The following is a 27,546-nucleotide window of genomic DNA, read 5'->3' as shown; positions in this document are numbered from 1 at the left end:
CATTAATGAAGCAAGCAAAATGGTGGATCTAGGGCACTATCCCAAGGAATTCTTGCAGAGATAGCTGACTTCCAACACCACAACCATCCTCCTTTGTGCCAGATATGGCTTCAACTAATGGAGAGTTTTCCCCACCAATTCCCATTCAGTCTAGTTTTGCCAGGCCTCCTTGATGCCACAAATGTGGCCTTGATATTAAGGGCTGTCACTCTTAGTCACCTCTAGAATTTAGCTCCTTTGTCCTTGTTTGAACCAAGACTGAAGTGACATCAGAGCTGAGTGGCCCTGGCAAAACCCAAATTGGGCATCAGTGAGCAGCTTGTTGCTGAGTAGGTGCTGCTTTGATAGCGCTGTTGATGATTCTTCCATCATTTAATGATGATCGAGAGTACTGCAGTACAAGACTTCAGCACTGCTGCCAGTTCAAGAAAAGAATATGGCACTCAATGTGTGACAGAAGAGAATGTTATTGACTTACTTACTGTTGTTGGCTATTCCTTCAGACTGAGACCACATTGACCTGGATGGTGACCTTAGATAAGGTTGCCAGGGTTTGGTGGTGTGGCCTCCTCTGCCACTTCTCCGAGTCAAGGACTCCTCTCCTTTGGAGCTCCAGGTCACCTGGCAGAGAATCACAGCACCATCTATCCTGTCACAACCGTCTTCCATAAACATCCTTGACCGAACAGGGCATGCCGGTGCTTGTCTGGGTGCTTGGGGGTCTTTTTTAATGATTGCAAGACTGGAAGGGATGTTGGTCTTCCAGTGGATATCCAATGAGTGGCAAATTATTCTGGGAATGGTGCATGGTAAGTGGAACGGAATGCGATGGATGCCACTGTAGCTGGGGTAGGTAGGTCATGAGACAACAAGGTGCAGGGCTGGATGAACACAGCAGGCCAAGCAGCATCATAAGAGCAGAAAGGCTGGTGTTTCAGGCCTAGACCCTTCATCAGAAAAAGGTAGGTAGGTCATGAGTTGACTTTAATAAAATATGGTGAGAAAACTCATTGGGCCTTGGTGTGGAAATCCCTCCAAAAAACTCAACACATATAGGACTCAACCAAAAACACCTAAGATTCAGCCGAAGGAGTTAGAAGAAGCCTTAAAAATACACATTTTTAACCACAAGGTTTGTTCCACTTACTTTCCACGAATTATAAATGTCCTTCAATGATACTTGTACCTGTCGCTCAACACATGCTAACCTAAATTCATATAACAGCAGCAGTTGGTGACACTTTTGTCAGTTATATATGCCATTCCAAACCAATGTTTTACCCTAGCAATGGGTCTTCCTTGTGGAATTTAGCCACTAACCATCTAAGTTGTATGTTTTGTTTTTCAAGCAACGACTATCAGAGATAGTAAGAACTGCCGATGCTGGAGTCAGAGATAACACAGTGTGGAGCTGGAGGAACACAGCAGGCCAGGCAGCATCAGAGGAGCAGGAAAGTTGATGTTTCGGGTCGGGATCCTTCTTCAGAAATCACTGGTTCTTCACTGGTTCTTTACTTCTAAACCTTTACAAGGAATGAAAGATTTGCATTTGCACTGCACCTTTCACAATGGCCAGATGTCTCAAAGCACTTTGCAACCAATGAAACACTCTTGAAATGTAGTTACTGTTGTAAACAAGGCGGTCAATTTTCTTGCAGCAAACTCCTACAAGCAACACTTTAGATAATGACCCGATAATCTGATTATGTAATGGTTCTTGAGGTCTAAATATTAGACAGTAAGGCAAGGATTACTCCCTGCTTTTCTTTGAATAATCCCATGGAAACATGAAGGTCCAGGTGAGAAAATAAACAGTGCTTGGCTGAAAGGCAGCATCTGCAACAATATAGCACTCCTTCAGAACTTGGGGGTGTTTGTCGAAGTGCAGCTTACCTTTTTGGGCTCACATCTCCACTTTTTTACAGGGAGAGACTGTGGAGATACCATTGGTACATGCAGGAAAGAAAAGACGGAATGAGTTGTGAAATAGTGTTAGACGTTCAGGCGTGTTAAGGAAACATTTGCTACTGGGGTAATAGGAGAGCAGTGCAGCACTGGACAATGATCCTCACTTGGGACTGGGGTATTGAAGTTTTGGCATTATCACATGAGCTATCTCTATCCTGTCCCGCTGAGGTTCAGATCCTCTCCTCAAAGTGAGTGAGGTGATGGATGTTGGGTATCCGTCTCCCCACCTTGGCTCCCTCTGCATTATTTTGTGTCAGTTTCTCCTGCATCAAGGCAAAAGAAGACATTAAGTGATATAAAAATGGCTATTAGTGTTAGTGCAGCTTGGAGAAAGCTAGTGAGTTATCCCAAGTGAGTAGGGAGACAGTGCTAAAGGCATGCGGGGTTAGAGGAGGTAAACTCAAGTGAAGAAAGATGCTGCATGCAATACTGAGAGTAATGGGCCAGGAACCTTGGTAGTAGGTGTGTGCAACACAGCACTCGACTTTTTTTTCATTCATTTTTGGGATGTGGACGTCACTGGCTGGCCAACTGCACCTGCTACACAACTGCATTTAACAACAATACCAACACCAGGAATCTTGGAGTGTCCCAGCGCGGCTGCCACAAGTGAGCGGGCACCGTGAAGCTGTGATGCATTATTAATGAGGCAAACTGTGGAGAATAGTAGGAGAAAACCCACGAGAGCTCACACACAGAAACCCACCATGAACCTCCTCAAAACTGACACTTAGCCAACTTCTGGTGAAATTCATCCCGCTGTCACAACATCACACACATAACATGGCATTAATCTGAACAAAAGAGCCCCACCATTGCTATCCAAAGGGATTATGAATTGCTGGAATATGTTACTTGGCCGTTGATGCAATTATGTGTATTGATATTATTTTCCTAAGGACTGGATTATAGGCTCACTCACAGGGGGAGGTAGATAAAGACTAATGGGTGCTGTGCCCTCCCGATCCACTGTGCTCCTGTTGCAAGTAAACCACAGCAGGGGGGGTGACCCATTGGGCCGATTGGAGGCAATACCATGCCCTCCTACCCCAAGGTCATTGGTCTGGTCTCTCAAACCTGAATTCCAAATTCTCTCAGCCAGCAGTTATTCCCTCAGCACCGCCTCTACCAAACATCCCTCCACCACCCGCCAATCTGCACTCCATTGGTGTGCTGGAACTGCCTGTAGTTCTAGTAGTAGGCACCAAACACAAAGGCTTTACCAGGTCCAGAGAGCTGCCAGCCATTCAAATGTCTGTTAGCTCTCTGAAGCGGCATCTCCTCCCTTTAGAGGGGTAGGTTCCCCCCTTTCCTAGCAGCTAGCACTACAAATGCAATGGAACGGCTGCAATGAAGCTGACAGGATTATTTCCTTCATTAATTTGCTGTCTCCCATTCTTATACATGCCGATAGAGATGAAAGACTGAAGAATGGTCACTAAATTTGAAAAACCAGCTCTGTTTCTCTCTCCACAGATGCTGCCAGACCTACTGAGTTTCTCCAGAAATTTCTGATTTTGTAATAGAGACTAAATGGCAACAGTTGCCAGTTTGAAAGACAGAGCGGTAACGTGGTGATTCCAGCTCACCACGTATTCCTCTGGACCTTTGTTCATCACCAACAGCTCAGGACAGCAACTGTTTTCACCCCTGGTTCAGCAAAGCAATGTGCCAATTACCCTCTGCCCAACATGTTCGGGGCAAAGAAAGCAAACTGTGCAGGGCATTGTGGAACACTCGTGCCTGACCAGGTGCATGACTGGTCTTTAAAGATGGCGTCAGCGCCAGGAATCTCAAGATGCAGTGGCCAATATTTGCATCTGTTGCAAATGGGAGACAATACAAGTGGTGCACCACAGGGGCATAGAGCATTGTAATGAGGTGATTTTGGGAAGAGAGTGTGAGAAATCTCATTCAGACTCATTGAAAGAAACTCTCCATTAAAATTGCCAAAATGACACTCAGCTGAGTTCTGGTAAGATTCAGCCCATCGTCTGTAGATGTTTAATCATTACTAACATTATTCTAACTGATTACAACTTGGCTGATTTATGCTTCTTCCCTTCTTGAACAGCTGTGCAAAGTTATCAGCTCTCCTGTGCTCTAACAATGCCTATATCCACGGATGCTTGAAACATTGTGGTCAGACCATATATTTCCTCTCTGACTTCTCCCTGCATTCTAAGACAAATGTGAGTAGGTTCCAGGTTCGCTTTTACTTTTATTCCTTTCAACACTACATTCTTATCAATAGTGACCTTAATCGATCCACCTTCCATCATTGTATGTATTGACAGTGTTACATCTTCCCATGAAAATCAAAGCAAAAATATTATTTTAATATCTCTGCCTTTCTTCCAATTATGTTTTTTTTCAATAGACCATTTTGATTTAATAAATTGTGCACAATGAATTCTGTAATTGTCTGTGCTATCCTACCATCCATTCTTCCCACATGTAAACAGTTGAAGGCATTTTATAGGTGATTCCATTTCATTCATGAGAATGATAGATATTAAATTTCCAGTGATGAGAATTAACCCAAGATTTAATTGGAGTCCTATCCAGAATGATGGTAGAATGAAATGCTGTATCTGTTTTACCAATAATTGTGATAAAAGAACAGAATTGTCAGAGATGTCTGAAGTAGGGTCACTGTACTTGAAATGTTAACACTTTTTTCTCTCCACCGTTGCTGACAGGCTTGCTGCATTTCTCCAGCAATTCTGTTTTTGTTTCAGATATCTGGCATCTGCACTTGTTTTTTTCTGTTCTTTGTTGTATTTTTGTTCTTTGTTGTTTTTGACAACGATTGTGTTAAGTTTTTGCAGGGGTGATTTTCATGAACAATCGAAACTTCTACTAGAACGCTCCACTTTCAAATGCTCTAAAAAATAGTAAAATGAATGAGGATGAATCAAAACTCGATTTCCCATGACTTTCATTATGGTCAAACAAATACGTCTCTTTCTGTAACAATGTTTCCACTTGACTTCCATTTTCAAATTTTTGTTGTTTCTACCACTCTCTATTTGTCACCAGTCTTGATGGCTTTCTTCCTTTTTCCTTTTCTTGTAGTTAGTAATTCCATCAAGTGGCTCATACTCACAAAAAGTACACTTTACAGTTCAGGTTATTCTAGGACTATGCGATTCCAGACATCTGACCTGCTTTCTCCTGGCTGTGATCATTAAGATGAGGTTCAACATGATAATTTTCTCAATATTTCCCCTACACTTTCTTTACACCTGCTCATCTCATGTTTCAAGATGCCTTTCCAAAGATCCACACATTTTATATGATAGTGATTGACAGATGAAGACGTAGTTAAAATAGTTAATGCTGAAAAGAAGGTTCCAGTGTTTGGATAGGTCTGGAATGCCTTGCAGTCATAGAGCTTCATCATACAGCAACATCTCAGAAATTCTGAGTGTTCAATGATAAAACTGCATGCTGTAAATGCAGTTCATGATCAACAGGAAGCAGGTGCAATGCAATTATTGCTGAACAGCTGAGCAATATACACTTTTGAGACACGTGTACATGCAGATAAAGATTACTATTATTTGGAAATCCCTGCTTTTCAATGATCTGTTTTGATTGGCCCTTTCTTCTATGGTCCAGACAAAATCCTTGATCCTCATAGTCAGCTATCGCATCTTAACATCAATGTTATTGGCTCTCTATTATCTGGCAAGAGAATTAGATCCAATGCAGAGCTTTCCAAGGAATATTCCTGGACTTATTATTACATTTTATATTGCTTCTGTCACTGTCTACATCTTTGAGATTATTCAAGGTTTTCTTCGCTGTTTCTAACACTTCAATATGTGCCAGCTGAGTGGTAGATTATCACTGCAAAATACTATTCCTTCTTAAGATAAAGATGGTCCATTTTTTCGGATGCCCATACTCTCAGCTAACACAGAATAGTTAACTCTTTATTTTGGACTACTTTAACAGGCCCGCCTTTTCAAAGATGAGCAGCTGATGGGTCGCTCGTCGACATTGATGCTGTGGGCAGAAGCAAACATTAAGACAGCCGTAGTAACATCTCTACTGATCCTGGGATCAAGATTTTGGTTCGAATTGGTCACAGGAGTATAAAGATTGCTAAAAAGAGAATAAAGGAGAAGTATCTCAGCTTGCAGTCATCAGGAAACAAAAGCAAGAAAATCCATATTAAAATAATTTATACAACACGAAAACAAGATGCTGGTTGGTTGGAAATAAAAATACTAGAAATCACAGGGGCTCAGGCAGCATCCGTGGAGAGAGATCAAGGTAACGTTTCGAGTCTGAATGGCTCTTCATCAGAGCAGGTTGGTTGGACTGTGGTTGAAGGGGAGCTGCAGCAGGAACTATTAATTTTTTTTCTTTATTCATTCACGGGATTTGGGCATCACTGGCTAGACCAGCATTTAATGCACATCCCTAACTGCCCAGAGGGCAGTTAAGAGTCAACCATGTTGCTGTGGGCCTGGAGTCACATATAGGCCAGACCAGGTAAGGATGGCAGTTTCCTTCCCTAAAGGGCATTAATGAACCAGATGGGTTTTTCCCAACAATCGACAATGGATTCACGGTCATCATTAGATTCTTAATTCCAGTTATTTATTGAATTCAAATCCCACCATCTGCCATGGTGGGATTCGAACCCTGGTCCCAGTACATTGTCTGATTCTCTGGATTAACTGTCCAGCGATAGTACCACTAGGCCATCACCTCCCCAAAGTTTAAGTAAATTCAAAGCAAGTAAGTTGATTCTGATTGGTCAATACATTGCCATGGCAACACAGCAGGAATTGCTTGTCTCCATAGTCATTGCCTCAGTGAAAAATGTGCAAGATCTGGTTAGATTATTTCTGTCTATTAAGAACTAAGAACAGAGCACTGTATGTGTATTTTATTTTTGATTCACTCATGGGATGTGGGCAGCATTTATGCCTGTCCCTAGGTTACCCTTAAGAAGGTGAGAGTGAGGCTGCCTTCTTGATACAGCACAGAATCACACAAATATTATGATGCAGAACAAGGCTATTCATCGTATCGTGTATACATAGGATCTCTGAATGAGCATCATAGTTTAGTATCATTTTTCTGTCCTGTCTCCACAGCCTGTACATTATTTATATTTATATAATCACCTGATGCCTTCTCAATTGAACTTCATTAATGAACAAATGAATGTCTCAATTGAACTTCGTTAATACCCATGATCATAGACCATAACATATAGGAGCAGAAGTAGGCTATTCAGCCCATCCAGTCTGCTTCACCATTCAGTGAGATCATAGCTGATCTGATAGACCTCAACTCCACCTTCCTGCTTTTCCCCTATGAAGCTTGATTCACTTACAGATTAAAATGGCAGGGTCACCTTGAAGGAAAAGGTTAGACAGGCTGGGCTTGTATCCATTGGAGTTTTGAAGATTAAGAGGTAATGTTATTAAAACATGTCAGATCTTGATGCTGTAAGGATGTTTCCCTTTGTTGGAGAGGCTAGAACTAGGGGTCACAGTTTCAAAATAAAGGGTCTTCCACTTAAGACAGAGATGCGGATTCTTTTTCTCTCTGAGAGAGTTATCAGTCTTTGAACTGCTCTTCATTCTGAAAGCAGTGGAGGTGGAGTCACAATATTTTGAAGCAGAGATAAATAGATTCATGACTACAAGAAATGAAAGGTTATCAATGATAGACAGGAATCAGGAGCACAGGGCACAATACAATCAGCCATTTTATTAAATGGCAGAGCAGGTTTAAGGGATTGAATGACCTACTCCTGGTCCTAATTTGTATGTTAGTTCTTACATATTGATCTCTCCTCACATTAAGCTCAAGACCCATAGGCTTTCATTCAAAATCTCCAAATAACCTTTCTAAATTGCTCAAACCTCTTCTGAACTGTGAAATTTTTTCAGATGCTGCCGTAGTTATTACTTTCTCCCTGGAATGTGTTATAACCCTTCTGGATTTTGGTACATTGCACTACAGTGGACCCCATTAACCCAGGGATTTGCTGCATATTTTGGGAAAAAATGCATTTCTAGCCTCCTTCTGTTCAAGGCGAACCTCCCTGCATTAATATACGCTGCTTCTGCAGCAAGGGTTAATATGTCACGTACCTTAGATTAACTGTATCAGTTCAGCTGCTGCAAATGTGTTCTTTGGTTATATTGTGCTCTTTGTTGTTAGAAGTTTGTAACATCAAAATGGCTATCTGACATCAGTGCTAGCTCAGCAGAAATTTCTTCCAAATGAATATTAGGAAAACATTCCTTCAGAGACTCCATTTCCTCTCCACCATCTCCATACCTGAACCCTGCAACTATCTAATATTGAACCAGACAGTTCACAACCTTGCTTCATACTTGGCTCCAAGATGCACCATCACTATGATCACCTAATTCAATTTTTATGATCTTGTCTGATTTGACTCCCTGGTGTTTCTGCTGCTGAAACCCTCATGCCATCGTGAGCCTAGGTTATGCTAACATACTCCTGGTTAGCATCTCACATTTTACCCCTGCTAGATTGAAATTATTCCGAACTGAACTTAATGTGTACTCATACCCACTTCCTTTTACACATCATTCCTGCGCTCACTGACTTACATTTGCTTTCAATTTTAAAATGATGATACTTATTTTCAAATGGGCTTGCCTTTCAATTTTCACGCTCTTCCAATTCTAACGTCTTGAGCATTCCAATTTTAATCTCTCCACTATTGGCATCTATGCCTTCATTTACCTTGGCTGTAAGCTCTGGACCTCCTTCTAACTTTCTCCATTTCTCTTATCATCTTTTAAATGCTGCTCAAAACTGTCACTTTAACCAGGTTTTTGGTCATCTGCCTTAACAACCTGTTGTGGCACTTGGTATGAAATATGTTTGGCAATGTTTTTGTGAAACACCTTGGTGTAGTTTGATCTGTTAAAATTGTTAAATAATTTCAAGTTCTTGTTGCATCTTACTAAGTGTTATTTAATTTCAATGCCATTTTGGTACATTAAGTAGGTGTCTCCAGACCTCTGATTGTAAGGGAGAGGTTAGGTAGAGACCCATGCTGCCAAAGATGCCATGAAATACCGGGCCTTCCTCTTCAGTAATTGTTCAACGGGTTCTGTTCTGGAGTCCATTTGCAAGTCGATACACGTGCAAGTCGAAACACAATGCAGGACAATATGAAGCCGCCATTCATAAGTACAAGAAATGTTTGAATGCTGGATATTTAAAATAACTGCCCTGTATGGGATCCCATTCATACATACGAGCTACCATAAATTGGAGATTCGTAAATCAGGGACCCCCTGTACTGGTAACTTTGATGTGTCTGAGCAACATTCTATCTTAATCAGCGACTTTATGCATCTGGTTTGAGAAAAGTGGAAGCTGGAAAGAAGGAGATTTTAACAGTCTAATGAAGCTGTGTTATCCAAAATATTAATTTAGAATGAAATTGACTGGACATTTACCTATATCTTGGACATTATGAAAAGAACATTTAGCAAAACAAAGGAAACCAGCTGCAACAAGGAAAGACATTGCATTTGTCACGAACACTACTTGCGTGCCAAGACTCATTGAGTCTACAATGCTTCAGAGAGAGGTCACATGATCCAATTCGTAGGTATATTAATATTGTTGGATTTTGTAGATAGAGAGTCAGAGTCTAAGATAACTTGTCTCAGTTGCATTAGCCTCTGTCATCTCTCTCTTCCCTGAAAACCCCCTCACTAATGAGTGAGTTGAAAACCTATTGCAAGATCTCATCAGCAAAACTGAATTCCTTGGTGGAGAATTTGAAATCTGCACCAGTGTCTCCAGAAAGTCAACTTCAACTAACTATAATTGATCCAGGCAGGTACTCCAGTGCCAACAGTTTGTGTGCAAAATAACTTCAGCTGCCAAACAACATTTGGGACAATCCATAAATAATTATATATTCTAAATTTATAAAACATATCTTTTTAAAGATACTCTCTGTGGAGTTTTTGTAGTTTTCTTCTTGGATTTGGGCACTAACGTGCATTGTGCATGTGGATGCTTGTACATGTGTAATAATAAGTTTTTAATAAGGGCAATTACATTTATTTGTGTAGTTTAAATACTTTGTTATCAATCTTTACATCTTTGCTTTAGTAACTTTAGTTTAGAACAAACTCGTTTTTTTATTTGTTTCAAGGAGCCTGTTTCTGATAGAACTACATACTGATATAAAATTGGCAATATCACCTCACTTTTTAAATTCAAACTCTGTTGCGGCCAGTGATGCAGCGAAACAAGGGAAGGAATTAATTCACTCCTTTTTATTCAGTTACATCATCATCAAGCAAGAAAAGGTATGAATTCTCACAAACACATTGAAGATATAAAAACTCCAATATTACTTTTCCAAATGCCAGGCCACAATTGAAAGCAATTGTGGTTATTACCTCCATTTCACTGACTACTAAATGTTGACTGACAATAATCCCTCCTCCAATGCCATCTTCAGCAGGAAGAATGCAATTAGGCCGGATTTTACAAGGAGTAGCAAGTTCAGGCAGCTTGCAGCTCCACTTCGCTTTCATTAAATTAAAGAGCTCTGTATTTCTAACAAGCAATTCCAATCAGCATTCCATCAGAAATGTGGAACCGTACTTCCATTCCAACAGTGCCCTCATAGAGAAGGATGTCTGGGGAAAGTGAACTATGTCCCCTTTGTTGGAGCTTTCAACTGCCCTATTCTGAAATTTAAAGGTGCATCATCACAGGCAGCCACTTTGACAACTCCTGAGAAACAGTATGTGTGAGGTTAGGGTGCCAGGTGGGTAGGTGCCAGGTAGGTGATGTTAGTTTCTTACCTGTTGACTTCACGTAATTTGGAAATCTTCCCATTAATAGAATTTAGGATTTGCTGAATTATCACACTTGTGATGGATGTCAGAAGTCATAGCTATTCTCTGTGAATAATAACACTGCCTAAATTATGAAAGACAAGAAAAGACTGTGGATGCTGAAGATCTGATATAAGAGTAGAAAGCACTCTGAAGAGTCACATTGGACTTAAAGCATAATGCTCTCTGTTTCTCTCTCCTCAGATGCAATCAGACACATTGAGTTTATCCAAATCTTTCTGCTTTCGTAGTGTGTCATGAAATTGAGGCTATATTTCTCTCATACTGCATTTTTAGCTCAGAGGAGGAAAGATATAAGAACATTTGAAATGGGACATTAAATAACTTTACCAGGCTGTTAATTAAATCCCTTGAAAGAATTGGAAAGCAAAATTGACATGCTCAATGACATCTTTACTTCATCGCTGATCAAAGGAGCAAGATGAGAGAACAACACAATTCTACACAACTGGTGTCTTCAACAAAGCTAGAGAATCTGTGCTGCTCATTGGACCATGGAACCAACTGTGTTCCCTATTGTGAATATTGTATGGGATCATCAACAAAGAATCATGCAGGCCAATGCCTACTAAATTTTGTTCCAAAGATGGTCATGCGCCTTAGAACAGTGTTTTAGCAGCGAAGGACAGGAGGATGTGACAACGCATGAGACAAGTAAAGGGACTGCCTGGACAGTACCGCATAAGCCTCAGACTTCGCAATTATTAAATTGGTTTGAGGTGCTCTCAATCTGGCTAGTTGAAAGTGAGATTTGCAAGTTGGATGAGCAAACTGACCATGGCACTGTGATACAGGAAGCCATTCAAGCTTCAGAATTGGGAAGGAATATAATGGTAGTGGTTGACAGCATAGTCAAGAGAATTGACATCATTCCCTGCAGCAAAAAATGTGAGTCCAGATGGCTGTGTTTCTTGCCTGGTGCTAGGGTTTATGCTTAGGGCTGGAGAGGACCTTGCAGTACGAGGAGAAGGACCCAGTTGGTATGTTTCATATGGGTACCAAGAGCATTGGTAGGATGAGGAAAAATGTTCTGTATTGTCAATTTGAGAATGCCAATTAAGAAGCATGCCCTCAAAGGATCGTTACCCAACTCACATGTAAATTGGCATAGAACAAATCAGATTACAGAGATGAATGCATAGCTTTAAGTAGTGGTATAGGCTCCTGTTTATGGGACACTGGCACCAATATTAGGGAAAATGGTGTCTATACCGTTGGGATACACCTGAACAATGCTGGTGCTAATGTTCATGTCAGCATATAACTAGGAAAGTTGAAAGAGTTTTAAACAAAATCGTGGGAACACAGAATCAAATTTGGGAAGATTGGTAAAACAAAGAGCAGAGATAAGGCAAGAGTATAAGGTATTAATATGGGAAATGATAAGCAGATCCAAACAGGAAATAAAAAAGTACATAGATCCAAGAATAAATTAGTAGAAAAGACCAAAGATTACAAAAATAATAAAAGGACAAAATTTAATACTCTACATAGCATTCGCAACAAAATAGATGAACTGATAGTGCAAAATGACATAAACAAGTGTGATCTACTAGCAATTAGTGAGACACAGCTGCAGGATGGCATTGATTGGGACCTGATTATTGAAGGTTAGGTGACATTCAGGAAGGGCAGGAAAGTGAAAGTGGAAAAATGCAGGTGTAGTTCTGTTGATTATAGATGATATTAGCACAATACAGAAGTTCAAGAAATTAAGATATAGAAATAATTGCAGTAGAAATGAGCAATGATAATGTCAAACAGTCACTTATGGGAGTGGTATTCATGCCCAAAACAGTAGCCACACAGTAGGAAGGGATGCCGAAGAAGAAATAATGGGAGTGCATCTGAATGGTGTTGCAATAATTATGATGATGTTAATCTACATATAGACTGGAAACATCAGATGGACAAAGGTAGCCTAGATGAGGAATTTACAAAATATTGTCAGAATAGTTTCTGAGAACAGAACATCTTGACACCAACCAGAGAGCAGCCTGTACTAAATGTGGTATTGACTGATGAGATGTGTTATTTAAGGATCTCATGGTAAAGGTACCCTAGGTAGCAGTGACCATAATATGGTTGAATGTCATAAACAATTTGAGGGAGATAACAGTGGATCTGAAACTAATGTGTTCTTGATTGAATATTTCGAGGATATGACTAGGGTGTGTAGCTAAGGGAAGTACAGTTGATGTAGTCTACATGGACTTCAGTAAGGCTTTCGACCAGGTCCTGTATGGTAGAGAGATTAAGAAACTAACAGCCCATGGGATCCAGGGTAATTTGGCAAATTGGACCCAAAATTGGCTTAATAGCAGAAAGCAGAGTGTGATGGTCATTTTTTTTGTGACCTGAAGTCTTTGTCCAATGGTGTACCACATAGTTCAGTGTTGCTCTGTTGCTGTTGGACATGAATATAGAAGATAAGATCAGTAAGTTAGCAGATGTCATGAAAATTCATGGTGTGGTAAATTGTGAAATTGCCCATTCAAGTTCAGTAACTCTACTTTCATGGTCTCATAACTCCCCTTAATTTTATATAGAGTCATAGAGTTTTTACAGCATGTAAAGAGACCCTTTGGATTACTGTGTCTGTGCCAGTTATCAAGCTTCCATCTTTTCTAATGTCATTTTCCAGCACTTGTTCCATACACTTCTATGCTATGGCAATTCAAATGCTCATGTAAATGCTTCTTACATGCCCTGCAGGTTCCTGTCTTATTTTGCATTAGGTTACAGAACAGTGTAGATGCACTGGACAGATAGGCTGAACAATAGCAAATGGAATTTAATCTTGAAAACTGTGTGGTGATGCATTTTGGGAGGGTTAACAAGGCAAGGTGGTAGGAGCCCAGGAAGTACAGAGGATCAGAGAGACCTTAGCGTGCATGTCCATGCATCCCTGAAGGCTGCAGGACAATTTGATAAGGTGGTTAAGAAAGTATATGGGATACTTACCTTTGTTAGTCAAGGCATTGAATACAAGAGCAAGGAGATTATGGTAGAGCTGCACATAATGTTAGTTGAGCCACAGCTGGAACACTATGTGTAGTTATGGTCACCATGCTATAGGGAGGATGTGATTGCCTTTGTGTAGGTGAAGGGGAAGTTCACCAGGATGTGGGTAGGGCTGGAGTGATTCACCAAAGAAGAGAGACTAACTAGCTTGGGGTGGTTTTCTTTAGAACAAAGAAGGCTGAGGGGGCGACCTGAATATGGTATATAAAGTTTTGAGGGACATGTACGGGGTAGATAAGGAAAAGCTTTTCCCTTTAGTAGAAGGATCAAAAACCAGGGGGCACAGTTTTATGGTAAGGAACTGAAAGTCTAGAAAAGATGTAAGCAAAAATATTTTCACGCAGAAGGTTGTGGGTATCTAGAGCACATTGCCTGAAACGATGTTAGAGGCAGGAACCATCAAGACACTTGAGAAGTATTTAAAGAGCATTTGAAGTGTAATAGCAGAAAAGGATACAGGACAAGTGCTGGAAAATGGGATTAGAATGAAAGGAACTTTGATCATTGGTGCAGACACCACGGATCAAAGATGCATTTTCCATACAGTTAAAGCTCTATGGGTCAATAAACTTAAAGAAGGGCAAATACAAGAGCATGGGCTCTTGCGGTTCTGTGGTAGCATCCCTACCTTTGAGGTTCAAGTCCCACCTACTACATAGGTGTGTAGCAACAGCTCTGAACAGGTTGATTAAATACATGTCTGAAAACAGAGAGAGTGAATGTGAACTGGTAATTTAGCTGAAGTGATAGGTTAATCAAAACATAGTGGTGGGCAGTTAAGGGGATAATTCAGAAAAGGGATCAATGTTAAGGCCTCAACTGTTTACAATTTATATAAATGATTCAGATAAGGGTTCCAAAAGTACCGTTGTTAAATTTGTTGATGATACAAAGATGAGTTAGAAGACGAGACAAGGAGACTACAGAAGAATATAGAAACATTAAATGAATGGGCAAAGATCTGGCAAGGAAGTATAATTTGGGATAATATGTGTTGGTTAAATATGATTTTCCTCTGATGAAGCTATGCTCACTCTTCCCAATTACCCTGAGTTTTCTAAATGGCCCAAGTATATCCTATAATGAATGTCTCTAACACCTTCCCCCATCCTAGACTCAGGCTAACCGGTCTATAGTTCCCTATTCCCATTTTCCTTCCCTTCTTGAATAGAGGAGCTATATTCGCAATTTTATAGTCTGATGGAACCTTGCCAGAATCAAGCAAATTTTAGAAAACTAACATTGCATCTATTACCTCATTTGCCAACTCTATTAAGACCCAGAGGTGAAACCATTAGCACCTGTGATCTTGTCAGTCCATTGTTCCATCAATTTGTTCAGTACTACTTCCCTGGTGATTGTAATTTCACCAAATTCTTCTCCCCCTTCAAGCTCCTGATTTACAGCTAATAAAAGGTGAATGTTTTAACCTCTATAGTGAAGACAAAAGCAAAATATTTGTTCATTTCACCCACCATTTCCCTAATATCAACTGTTAACTCCTTATTCTTTCTCTATTGAAGACCAGCTCTCCACTTACTCTTTTCTATTTTAAATAAATACCTGCAGAAACCCTTGCTATCCATTTTTATTTTCCTATCTAGCTTCATCTCATAAACTAATTTCTTTCGCCTGATTAATCTTTCGGTCTTCCTCTGCCATTCTTTATATTCTGTTCAATCATCTGACCTGCAATTTATCTCTGTGCAACTTCATGCATTCCTTAACATCTTTAGTTTACTCCAGATGGTGAGTCTGCCTCTTAGAATTTTCCTTTACTATACTTAACACTGAGTATTCTGAAGTATCATCTCAAATATCTTCCATTGTTCATCTGTCAATCTTTCCCCCAGCATAGCATCCCAGGTCACTTTAGCTAGCTCAGCTTTCATGCACACAGAGTTGCCCTTTTTCAAAATATAAAATACATGAATTAGATTCACTCTTCTAGCTTTCGTGCTGAATGTGAAATTTAATCCCATTGTAATCACTGCTACCTCAGGGTCCTTTTACTCTGAGGTCATTCATCTAATACTGGATAATTGCCTATTGGAAGTTTCAGCTTCCTTGGCAATTACCACCTAGTTAGTTCATTGGGACTTCCTCATTGTCCTGCATACATCTTCCAGGATACATGCTGTCTTCAATGATCGAGAGTTGAATTTCTGCAACAATTTATATATTGTATAGTTATTACCAAGGCTGGAGATGTGCACGGTCACTCCTGTCCTACTACTCCATGGTCATATCATAAAATGAAAATGTATTTCCCAGTTACAAAAGTGGACTTTTTAAAATTCATTCAAGTAATGTACCGGATGGGTCAGCATTTATTGCCCAACTCTCATCGCCATTTGAATGGTGTGTCTTGCTGGGGCTATTTCAGAGGACAGTTGAGAGTCAACCACATAACTGGAGTCAATGTTAGCCAGACTGCGTAAGGACACCAAATTTCCTTCTATTAATACATTGGTGAATTGGATGGGTTTTTAACGATGATCGACAGTGTTTTTAAAACTTCAGATAATATTGAGGTTAATCTATTCTCTCCAACTGTATTCCCATGATAATTTGTTGGCAGAAGATTGTTGGCTTGGACTGTCTTCCAAATGATTTGAGGTTTGTAGTTCTCTCTGAACTGGAGGAACTGTAATTCTTGAATTTCATTCATAAACCATTTTATCCATATTTGAGCAAGCAGGTGTCTCTACATAGTATCTTGAATCTTTGGACATTGTCAGTCTCTTAGTCGTAGCTCCAATGGGGTTGTACAGACCACAGATTAACTTTGTGCAAGTAGGTTGTTTACTCAGATCCACCTGTAGATCTGTGCTAAAGTAGATGGAGCTATTTAATTTGTTGTTTAGATTGGACTTTCCTGTTTGCCATCAGTAAGTGAAATATTGGTGAAACCAATCTGTTTACTTCCTCAGTTGTGTTACATGAAAATTCCTTCTATCTTTATATGATAATCAACTAGAAATTCAACTTGAAGTTGTCACTTCCAAATCACCTCAGCATCAAGTATCAGACTTTGATCTGTCACAACTGTGCTGCTATCTGATTTCAGTGCAGTTGCAAATGTTTCAATTGTTTCAACTGAGGTATATGCTTCCTTGGCTGTCACTTTGTTTGTACATCCTCACAAATGTTGCTGACTCTTGGAGTCTGAAATCCTTCAATGTTGATATCAGTTGAAAATGCTTCTGCCAAACCAGTATCATCACAGATTTCAATCTCTAATATGATTTATTATTGTCACATGACCCTAGGTACAGTGAAATGTTTTGTTTTGCATGCAATACAGGCAGATGGTACCATACAAAGTAAATAAGGGTAATTGAACAGAGTGAGGAATACAATGTTACAGTTGCAGAGAAGGTGCACAAAGATCAAGGTCAACATTAAATTTGAAATTTGAGAGGTCTATTCAGAAGTCGAATAACAGTGGTCAAGAAGCTGTTCTTGAATCTGTTAGTACGTATGTTTAAGCTTTTGCATCTTCTGCCCAAAGGAAGAGGTTGGAAGAGATTATAACCAGGGTGGGAGGGGTCTTTGATTATTTTGGCTGCCTTTCTGAGGCAGAGATAAGTGTAGATGGGGTCAATGGATGGAAGGTTGGCTTGCGTGACGGACTGGGCTATGTTCACAAGTATCTGTAGTTTCTTACGGTCCTAAGCATATCAGTTGCCATACCAAGCCATGATGCATCTGGATAGAATGCTTTCTATGGTGTAACCATTAAACTTGGAAAGAGTCTTCATGGACATGTCGAATTTCCTTAGCCTCCTGAGGAAGTAGAGGCATTGTTGTGCTTTCTTGACCCTCATATCAGTGTGGATAGACGAGAACAGATTGATGGCAATCATCACTCCTAGAAGCTTGACACTCTCAACCATCTCCAGCTTAGCTCTATTAATGTAGATAGGGCTGTGTCCTCCACCTTGCTTTCTGAAGTCAATGACCAGCTCTTTCATTTTACTGATGCCAAGGGAACAATTGTTATCGCCACCAAGGACTCCATCTCTTTCCTGTATTCTGTCTCCTCATTGTTTGAGATCTGGCCTACAATGATGGTGTCATCAGCCAACTTGTAGATGGGGTTAGGAAGAAGTTTGGCCTCACAGTCATGAGTGTACAGGGAGTACAGTAAGGGGCTGAGTTTGCAGCCTTGCAGGGCTCTGGTGTTGAGGATTGTCATGGAGGGGGTGTTGTCGCCTATTCTCACTGATTGCAATCTTATTGATGAGATGAAGTTTTTTTGTTAATTCCAACATAACAAACTTAAAAGGCTTATGATTTTAGGTTAGGTTCCATCATGGCTTTGTTGAGCCCTATAACATTTTCTACCAGCTGACCTTTTGTCCTGAGTTCCCCAGTATTACAGATGCTATTAATCAACCAAATAAATTCATTCATGTGAGATCAAGGAATGACTGAAGACACTGGATATTGGAAAGGCCATTGGCCCAGAGGTGATGGCCTAGTGGTATTATCGTTCAACTGTTAATCCAGAGACCCCCAGATAATGTTCTGGGGACCTGGGTTTGAATCCTGCCATGGCAGATGGTGGAATTTGAATTCAATAAATATCTGGAATTAAGAATCTTATGATGATGACCGTGAATCCATTGCTGATTGTCAGAAAAATCCATCTGGTTCACTAATGCACTTCAGGAAAGGAAACTACCATCCTTACCTGGTCTGGGCTACATCAGAACCACAGCAATGTGAGTGACTCTTAACTGCCCTTTTGGACAATTATGGATGGGCAATAAATGCTGCCTAGCAAGCGACATCCTCATACCGCAAATGAATAAAGAAACAAAAACAACATTCCAGAATAGTACCGAAGATTCAGAACTAGCCACACTCCCGGGCAAGTTTTTCCAGTACAGCTACAATGCTGGCATCAATCTGACAATGTAGAAAATTGCCCAGGTATGTCCAGTGCACTAAAAGCAGGACAAATTCAATCTGACCAATTACCACCCCATTATTCTATTCTCGATCATCAGTAAAGCGATGGAAGGGATTGTCGACCAAGCTATCAAGTGGAACTTTCAAAATAATCTGCTCACTTGGTTTGGGTTTTGCCAGGGCCACTCAGCTCTTAACCTCACTACAGCCTTGGATTCCAGAGGTGATTTGAGAATGACAGGCCTACATTTGACCAAATGTAGCATCGAGCAGCCCTTGCAAAGCTGGAGTCAATGAAAATTGAGGAAAAACTCTCAACTGTTTGGAGTCATGCCTGGCACACAGGAAGATGGTATGGTTTTTGGAGGTGAGTTTTCTCAGCTCCAGGACATCTCTGCAGGAGTTCCTACGAGTCGTGTTCTTAGTCCAAACACCTTACGTTGCTTCATCAATAACCTACCCTCCATCGTAGGGATACAAGTGGAAATGTTCTCTGATGATTGTACAATATTCAGCATCATTCACAACTCTTCATATACTGAAACCATCCATCCACATGCAGCAAGACCTAGGCAATATGCAGGCTGATAATTGCCAGGTGAAATTCATGCCACATAAATAATAACCATGTCTAAAATCAGTAACTCACCCCTGCTTCCTGAAGCCTGTCCACCATCTACAAAACATAAGTCAGGCATTTGATGAAATATTCTTCACTTGCCTGGATGTTTTGACAGCATTCAGGAAAAAGTAGCCCAGTTGATTGACATCTCATTCACCACCATCAACACTCACTCCTTTCAACACTGACAAACAGTGACAGAACTGCATACCCTTTTACAAGATATGAATTTCAGTAACTTACCAAGGCTCTTCCAATAGCACTTTCCAAACCCATGACCTCTACTACTGAGAAGGGCAAGGACAGTGGATGCATTAGAACATCACCAGGTTCCCCTCCAAGTCCTATAACTTCCTGACTTGGGATTGGATCACCATTCCTTCACTGTTACTGAGTCAATGTTCTGCAATTCCCTTCTTAATAGCGCTGTGTGTGTTCCTATCCTCCGAGGACTACAATGGTTCAAGAAGGTAGTCTATCACCACCTTCAGCATGTCAACAAGCGGCGGGCAATAGATGCAGTCCTAGCCAGTCATTTCTACATCCCATGAACAATAAAAAGACGCTTCCACTCTTTGAAGTATATATAGTTTTTTGGGGTATTTGGTGTTCCCCATGTTGGAGAGATGTTGGAGTTTATCTTTAACATTAAGTGTTACATCCCATGGACCATGTAATTGCACTTCTGACAGCAACAGAAGGCTCACCTTGTGATACTATTGTGACATTTGCGCTGGAATCTAATGTAAGATGTTCAATTAACATAAATAGTTTGCCAAAACGATAGTTCTGAGTCACCAATTTCTCTTGGAAAACTTTGAGTTTGTTTTCTACTAGAGATTATTCTACTTCAGTTACTTCTTTGTGGGGGTAGTTCTTGGGTCTTTTGCTTTCCTTTGGCTGTGACCTACTTCAGGACACCTTCTGAAAGTAAACTATGATTTTAAAATAAAAACATTTGTTTTAAGTAGCTGAGAACTGTTTCAGCCTGTAAGCTCTCTCTGTTCCACTGCATTGGCAAAGAAGTTTAATGTCTGCATCTGTTCTACCTACTGTATTGGCTTGTGTCATGTTTATAGCTCCATGCCTTAAGAATTGAACAAATATTAATGATCTTCTGTGCTAGGTTTGATTTTCTCCTCTTGGGATTAATCTGTGTTTATTTTGGACCTCTTCTCCTTAATTGCCGTTTCTAGTGTTAGGTCTTCTTTGGGCTGTGATAAATATATCTAAGGCTTATCACTACTGCGTATAATTGTCTGTGATGAATTTTGACTTTAAGTCACGATCGTTGCATCTCTTCACTACTCTGTAAAGATCAGGAATAAACTCACCTGTGGATTTCCCTGGCTGATTAACGTTTCGCTGAAAAACTAGTCTCTCAAGAACTTTATTAATTTAAGCGTGAAATAATTGTCCAATGTTTCCAGTCACTCTTCAATACCTTTCCAGGGCTGTGTGGTCTACTTGAATGCAGATAGCAACCTTCTTGTCTAACAGAAAGATCGTCTTGTAGTAAATAATATCTAGTTTATGGCATCTCTGCATATTACAAAAACATGGTAACAGATAGACATTTGGTAGTATAGAAATTGAATATTGCTAAAAAGACACATTTTGTTGATTGATTGGTAGACAAGTGTACTCTGGTTGTTATAGACATGGCATGGAGGCTGCACTACTTAATGATGACTGATAGTTTACTGCCAAGCTTTGTTTAAATTTTAATTAAGGCTGGTATACTCTGGTTATTTAAGGTATTACACTGAGGAATGAACCAGAGAATGGCTGGCACTTATTTTGTTGCATTAAAACAGGCGCAATGTGTGCACATATTCTTTCTGTCTGTAACAAGCTGGTCAAACTGTTTATGGGTAGCTCCCTGTACATGTTATACTGACAGCCCACTTGACAATCCTAAATTGTTTATCAGCATAATTCTTCACACACTCAGAGTTATGCAACAACTGTTGTTCATTTGTGTCTATTTTCATCAATATGGTAGACATTTTTACAGAGATTGTTAGGCCCGTTTTCAGGACCGACTCCTTCAAGATCCTTAATTTCTCTCTCCACCAGTCTTCGTGGCATTATTATTGTAGGTGATACCTGTGGCATTCAATTAATATTAACCCTTCCAGACCCACATACACAGTAAGGGGCCAAATTGATGTTGGATCAACCATTTCTGACGTAGCTCACATGGTCCATCACATGGCATGGACATGCCAGGAGTGAGAAAATTGCAATGTCGTTCAGTGTCTGAGACTGTCTCACCATCTGATAAGTTGTTTTGAAATTTTCAGGTCCCATTAATTCCATCTCCTAAACACTCACGTTTGAAGATATCTTCATTTGAATGAGTGAGACTCCCAACTACCCCAACTGCAGTAGCCTTATTTAAAAGGGATCAGCATATCATCTTCAAGTGATTTTCTTTTGCATCCAGTAAGTAAATGCAAGTACTGTGTTAATGCAGGAGTTCTGCAAAGTTCATGGAGTCAGAAGAGAGAGGCACTGGAGTTCAGTAGAGTTTCAAGGCCACTCAGCAGAAGGATTCTAATCACTTATAGGGGTAATGACAAAGGTGCAGACAAACAGGAGGCTGGAAGAGCACAGCAAACCTGGCAACTTCTGGCGGAAAGGAGCAATCAACGTTTTGGGTATTACCCTTCTTGCAGCCCTGAAGAAGGGTAATACCTGAAAAGTTGACTTCTCCTTTCCTCCAGATGCTGCCTGGCCTGCCGTGTTCTTCCAGCCTCCTGTTTGTCTACCTTGAATTCTAGCATCTGCATTTTTTTTTTGTCTCTAATTTCTGCAGTCCTTGGAGATGATAGGGACATGGAGTGTAAAGAGTGGACATTATGCACAGAAGCAGGAGGAGTGGTTTCTTAACATAAGTCACACACTATTAGAGTTTCTCAGACAACACTTAGACGCTAAGGCAACAAAACCATAAGGTGTAGGAGCAGAGTTAAGCCATTTGGTTCAGCGAGTTTGCTCCACCATTCGATCATGACTGATATGTTTCTCAACCCTATTCTCCTACCTTCTCACTGTAACTCTTGATCCCCTTACTAATTAAGAACCAATTTATCTCTGTCCTAAATACACTCAATGACTTGGCCTCCACAGCCCTCTACGACAATGAGTTCCACAGATCAATCATCATTTAACTGAAGAAATTTCTCTTCATCTCAGTTCTTCTAAAGGGTCATGCCAAAACTGCTCACAACATTTCAAATGGACAGTGACCAGAGCCTTATACAGCCTCAGCAGTACATTCCTGCTGTTGTATTCTAGCCCTCTTGACATGAATGTCAACCTTGTATCTACCTGCTGAACTGTCAACTGAACCTGTTAATCTGAAGAGAATTCTGAACTAGGACTCTTAAGTCTTTTTGTGCTTCAGATTTCTGAAACCTTTTCTCATTTAAAAAATGGTCTACATCTCTATTCTTCTTACCAAAGTGTTTAACTTCACACTATCCCACATTGAATTTCATCTGCCATTTCTTTGCCCACTCTCCTGGCCTGTCCAAGTCCTTCTGAAGCCTCTCCATATCCTCAACACTACCTGTTAGAATCATAGAATCCCTAGAGTGCAGATAGAGGCCATTCAGCCCATTGAGTCCGCACTGAACCTCTGAAGAGCATCCCATTGAGACCCACACACCCACTCTCCTACCCTATCCCCAAAACCCTGGATTTAGCATGGCCAATCCAGCTAAACTGCACATCTTTGGAATGTGGGAAGAAACCAGAGAACTTGAAGGAAAGCCAAACAGACATGAGGAGAATATGCAACCTCCACACAGACAGTCGCCCAAGGCTGGAATCAATCCCTGGTCCCTAGCACTGTGAGGCAGCAGGGCTAACCACTGTGCCACCATGCTGCCCAATGTTCCTCCTCCTATCTTTGTGTCATCTGAAAACTTAGCAGCAATGCCCTCAGTTTCTTCATCCAGATCGTTAATGTATAATGTGTGGTGGTACCAGCACTGACCCCTGTGGAACTCCAATAGTCACTGGCTGGCCATCCTGAAAAAGACCCCTTTATCCCTGCTCGCTGCCTTCTGCCAGTCAGCCAATCCTCCATCCATGCTGGTACCTTGCCCCTAACACTATGGGCTCTTATCTTATTTAGCAGCCTCCTGTGTGGTATCTTGTTAAAGGCCTTCTGGAAATCCAAATAGTTCACTTAAAACATAGAACATAGACCAGTACAGCACAGGAACAGGCCCTTTGCCCCACAATGCCTGTGCCAACCATGATGCCATTCTAAACTAACCCTACCTGCCTGCACACTCCACCTCAATCAGAACCAATGCTTCATAATTTCACAATTTCCACTCTATCTACAGTGTGGCATCACAGTGTCCTCTTGGTCAAAATCCTGAAATAAAATCCACCAACAAAAACCGTTCCATAATTTATCCAGCAGTACATCCAATAATACCTACAAAACTCAACCATTGAATGTTTTGAATCCCATTAGAACCTGTCTTGCAAGTGTCTTTGACAACAAGGTGCAGAGCTGGATGAACACAGCAGGCCAAGCAGCATCACAGGAGCAGAAAGGCTGACGTTTCGGGCCTAGACCCTTCATCAGAAAGTGTCTTTGCCTGCTTTACTCTGTAAAGTGGCTACGGTATAAAAGAACAAGAATGAAGAACGAAGAATAGCACAGCACAGGAACAGGCCTTCGGCAGCACAAGCCTGTGCCGCAACATGGCGCCTTTCTAAACTAAAAACCTGCGGCCTCCTAGTGGTCTGTATCCCTCTATTCCCGGTTTATTCTTATATTTGTCAAGATGCCTCTTGAACATTGTTATTGTATCTGCTTCCATCATCTCCTCTAGCAGCACATTCCTGGCACTTACCTCCCTCTCTGTAAAAACTTGTCTCACACATCTCCTTTAAATTTTCCCCCTTTTACCTTAAACCAATGTCCCCTAATAATTGACAGTTCTACCTTGGGAAAAAGGCTTTGACTATCCATTCTATCCATGCCTATCATAATTTTGTAAACCACTATCAGCTTGTGCCTCAGCCACAACATTCACGTGAAAACAAATCAAGTTTGTCCAATCTCTCTTCGCAGCTACTACCCTCCAAACCAGGCAACATCCTGGTAAAAAGGTGTAGACCTGGATGAACACAGCAGGCCAAGCAGCATCATAGGAGCAGGAAGGCTGATGTTTTGGGCCTAGACCCTTCATCAGAAATGGGGGAGGGGAAGGGGGTTCTGAAATAAATAGGGAGAGGGGGGGAGGCGGATAGAAGATGGATAGAGGAGAAAATAGGTGGAGAGGAAACAGACAGGTCAAAGAGGCGGGGATGGAGCCAGTAAAGGTGAGTGTCGGTGGGGAGTTAGGGAGGGGATAGGTCAGTCCAGGGAGGACGGGCAGGTCAAGGGGGCGGGATGAGATTAGTAGGTAGGAGATGGGGGTGTGGCTTGAGGTGGGAGGAGGGGATAGGTGGGAGGAAGAACAGGTTAGGGAGGCGGGGATAAGCTGGGCTGGTTTTGGGATGCGGTAGGGGGAGGGGAGATTTTGAAGCTTGTGAAATCCACATTGATACCATTGGGCTGCAGGGTTCCCAAGCAGAATATGAGTTGCTGTTCCTGCAACTTTCGGGTGGCATCATTGTGGCACTGCAGGAGGCCCAGGATGGACATGTCGTCTGAGGAATGGGAGGGGGAGTTGAAATGGTTCGCGACTGGGAGGTGCAGTTGTTTAGTGCGAACCGAGCGTAGGTGTTCTGCAAAGCGGTCCCCGAGCCGCCGCTTGGTTTCCCCGATGTAGAGGAGGCCACACCGGGTACAGCGGATGCAGTATACCACATTGGCAGATGTGCAGGTGAACATCTGCTTGATGTGGAAAGTCTTCTTGGGGCCTGGGATGGGGGTGAGGGAGGAGGTATGGGGGCAGGTGTAGCACTTCCTGCGGTTGCAGGGAAAAGTGCCGGGTGTGGTGGGGCTGGAGGGGAGTGTGGAGAGGACAAGGGAGTCACGGAGAGAGTGGTCCCTCCGGAAAGCAGATAAGGGTGGGGAGGGAAAAATGTCTTTGCTGGTGGGGTCGGATTGCAGATGGCGGAAGTGTCGGAGGATGATGTGTTGGATTCGGAGGTTGGTGGGGTGGTACGTGAGGACGAGGGGGATTCTTTTTTGGTTGTTTTTGCGGGGACGGGGTGTAAGGGATGAGTTGCGGGAAATGCGGGAGACACAGTGGAGGGCGTTCTCGACCACTGAGGGGGGGATGTTGCGGTCCTTTAAAATCCTGGTAAACCTTTTCTGCACCGTCTCATAAGCCTCCACATCCTACTGATGGTGTAGCAAGCAGAACTGTAAGCAAATAACTTGTAGAAGGCCGTGACTTTCAATTGCGAAGAAGGCAGATAGCCTTACAGGATGACATTAAACAGCTCAAGGATTTGAGGGTCTGATTCCAGAGTTAAACCACAGTGTTTCATATGGTCAGCCATTGTCTGGACTGGCTAACTGGATGGCTAATGGGAGACTGGTAGGATGGCAGAGATGAGAGCACGAGCATCATCCTGAGAGAAGGCAACGGTTTCAACCACAGTCTAGAAAGATCATGCTTTGAAATCTGCATGCCTCCTCAGCAGATATCTTGTTTATCAATGTTTTCCCGTATGTCACCCTCATTTGCGTCTTGTGCAGTAGAACTCATTTGGACTTGACTCTCCAGGGAGCTGGCACACAGTCCTCTCCTTCTGGTCTGGCTGTTAGCCAATCATGCCCAGCACTCACCACATGCTTGGATTGGTTGACACAAAGTGGCCCAGTTGATTGACACCCTATCCATGTTGATCCAACTTCACACCACCCTCTAAGTGTCATGATGATGTCACTCGACTGGCACTCTAAAAACCCAGGCCAAAGTTCTGGGAACATGGGTTTGAATCTCATCATAGCAGATGCTGAAATTTGAATTTAATAAAATCTGGAGCAGGGAGCTGACCTCACGCAACGATGTAAAAATGTATCTGGCTTACTAATGTCCTTTAGGGAAGGAAATTTGCCATCCTTACCTGGTTTGGTCTGTATGTGACTCCAGACCCACAGCAGTGTGGTTGATTCTTAAATGCCCTAAGGGTGGGTGATAAATGCTGGCCTATCCAGTGACGCCCTTTTCCTGTGAATGAATAAAAAAGTTACATGCTTTGTGTATCTAAGCCAATGAGAGTTCCTGATCAGTGATAGTGTTTCTTCCTTAGATGTCTACAGCAACTCTCACCTTTTCTTATGGAGCTGCAGGGACTGGCTAGGAGGCAGTTCTTGGATATTTGGAAACATAAATGCAGAAGAGAAGAGTTGACTTTAGAAAAAAACGTTGGTGTAGAAAACAAGTTCCTTGTTGTCACCAGCTGAATTTTACATATTTTGCCAGAAAGCAGGATGAGGGTGAGTGGGAGTTGGACAAAAGTTTAAGGCAGAAACATGCCATCTTCTTAAATATTGGGGCAGCACAGTGGCTCAGCGGCTAGCACTGCTGCCTCAAAGCACCAGGGAGCTGGGTTTGATTCCTGCCTTGCGTGACTGTCTGTGTGGAGTCTGCACATTCTCCCTTTGTCTGCATGGGTTTTATTTGAGTGCTCCAGTTCCCTCCCAGGGTCCAAAGATGTGCATGTTAGGTGTGTTAGCCATGGTAAAATGTGGGGTTACGGGAACAGCATTGGGGATTGGGTCTGGGTGGGATATTTTTCTGAGGGTCAGAGCGGTCTTGATGGGCTGAATGGCCTCTTTCTGCATTGTATGAATTCAATGATTCTTTTCCGTAACGTAGAATGTAACAGCCTCCGTAATAGCTATCTCCATGATGTGGAGGTGCTGGTGTTGGACTGGGGTGGACAAGGTCAGAAATCGCACAACACCAGGGCATAGACCATCAAGTTTAATTGAAAACACAAGCTTTCGGAGCCTCACTCCTGAAGAACTAACACCTGAAGAAGGAGTGAGGCTCCAAAAGCTTGTGTTTTCAAATAAACCTGTTGGACTATAACCTGGTGCAGAGATAGTAGGAACTGCCGATGCTGGAGAATCTGAGACAACAAGGTGCAGAGCTGGATGAACACAGCAGGCCAAGC

General features: G+C 41.7%; 1 long non-coding RNA gene across 1 annotated transcript in view; it reads right to left on the bottom strand.

Annotated features, from left to right (window-relative positions):
• Positions 1-1,433: 1,433 nt before the first annotated feature.
• Positions 1,434-27,546, bottom strand: part of LOC125485765 — a 31,614-nt gene continuing 5,501 nt past the window's right edge. Inside the window, exons 2-3 of the long non-coding RNA XR_007264465.1 lie at positions 26,491-26,594; positions 1,434-1,523 (exon numbers count right to left, since the gene is read on the bottom strand). This is a non-coding gene — a long non-coding RNA (uncharacterized LOC125485765). The remainder of the gene's footprint in view (positions 1,524-26,490; positions 26,595-27,546) is intronic.

The sequence above is a fragment of the Rhincodon typus genome, chromosome 2, assembly GCF_021869965.1.
Source record: "Rhincodon typus isolate 14 chromosome 2, sRhiTyp1.1, whole genome shotgun sequence".
In the NCBI taxonomy this organism is placed as follows: Eukaryota; Metazoa; Chordata; class Chondrichthyes; order Orectolobiformes; family Rhincodontidae; genus Rhincodon; species Rhincodon typus.
The sequence above is the reverse complement of the archived record's forward strand: the minus strand, read 5'-3'. Positions and strand labels throughout refer to the sequence as shown.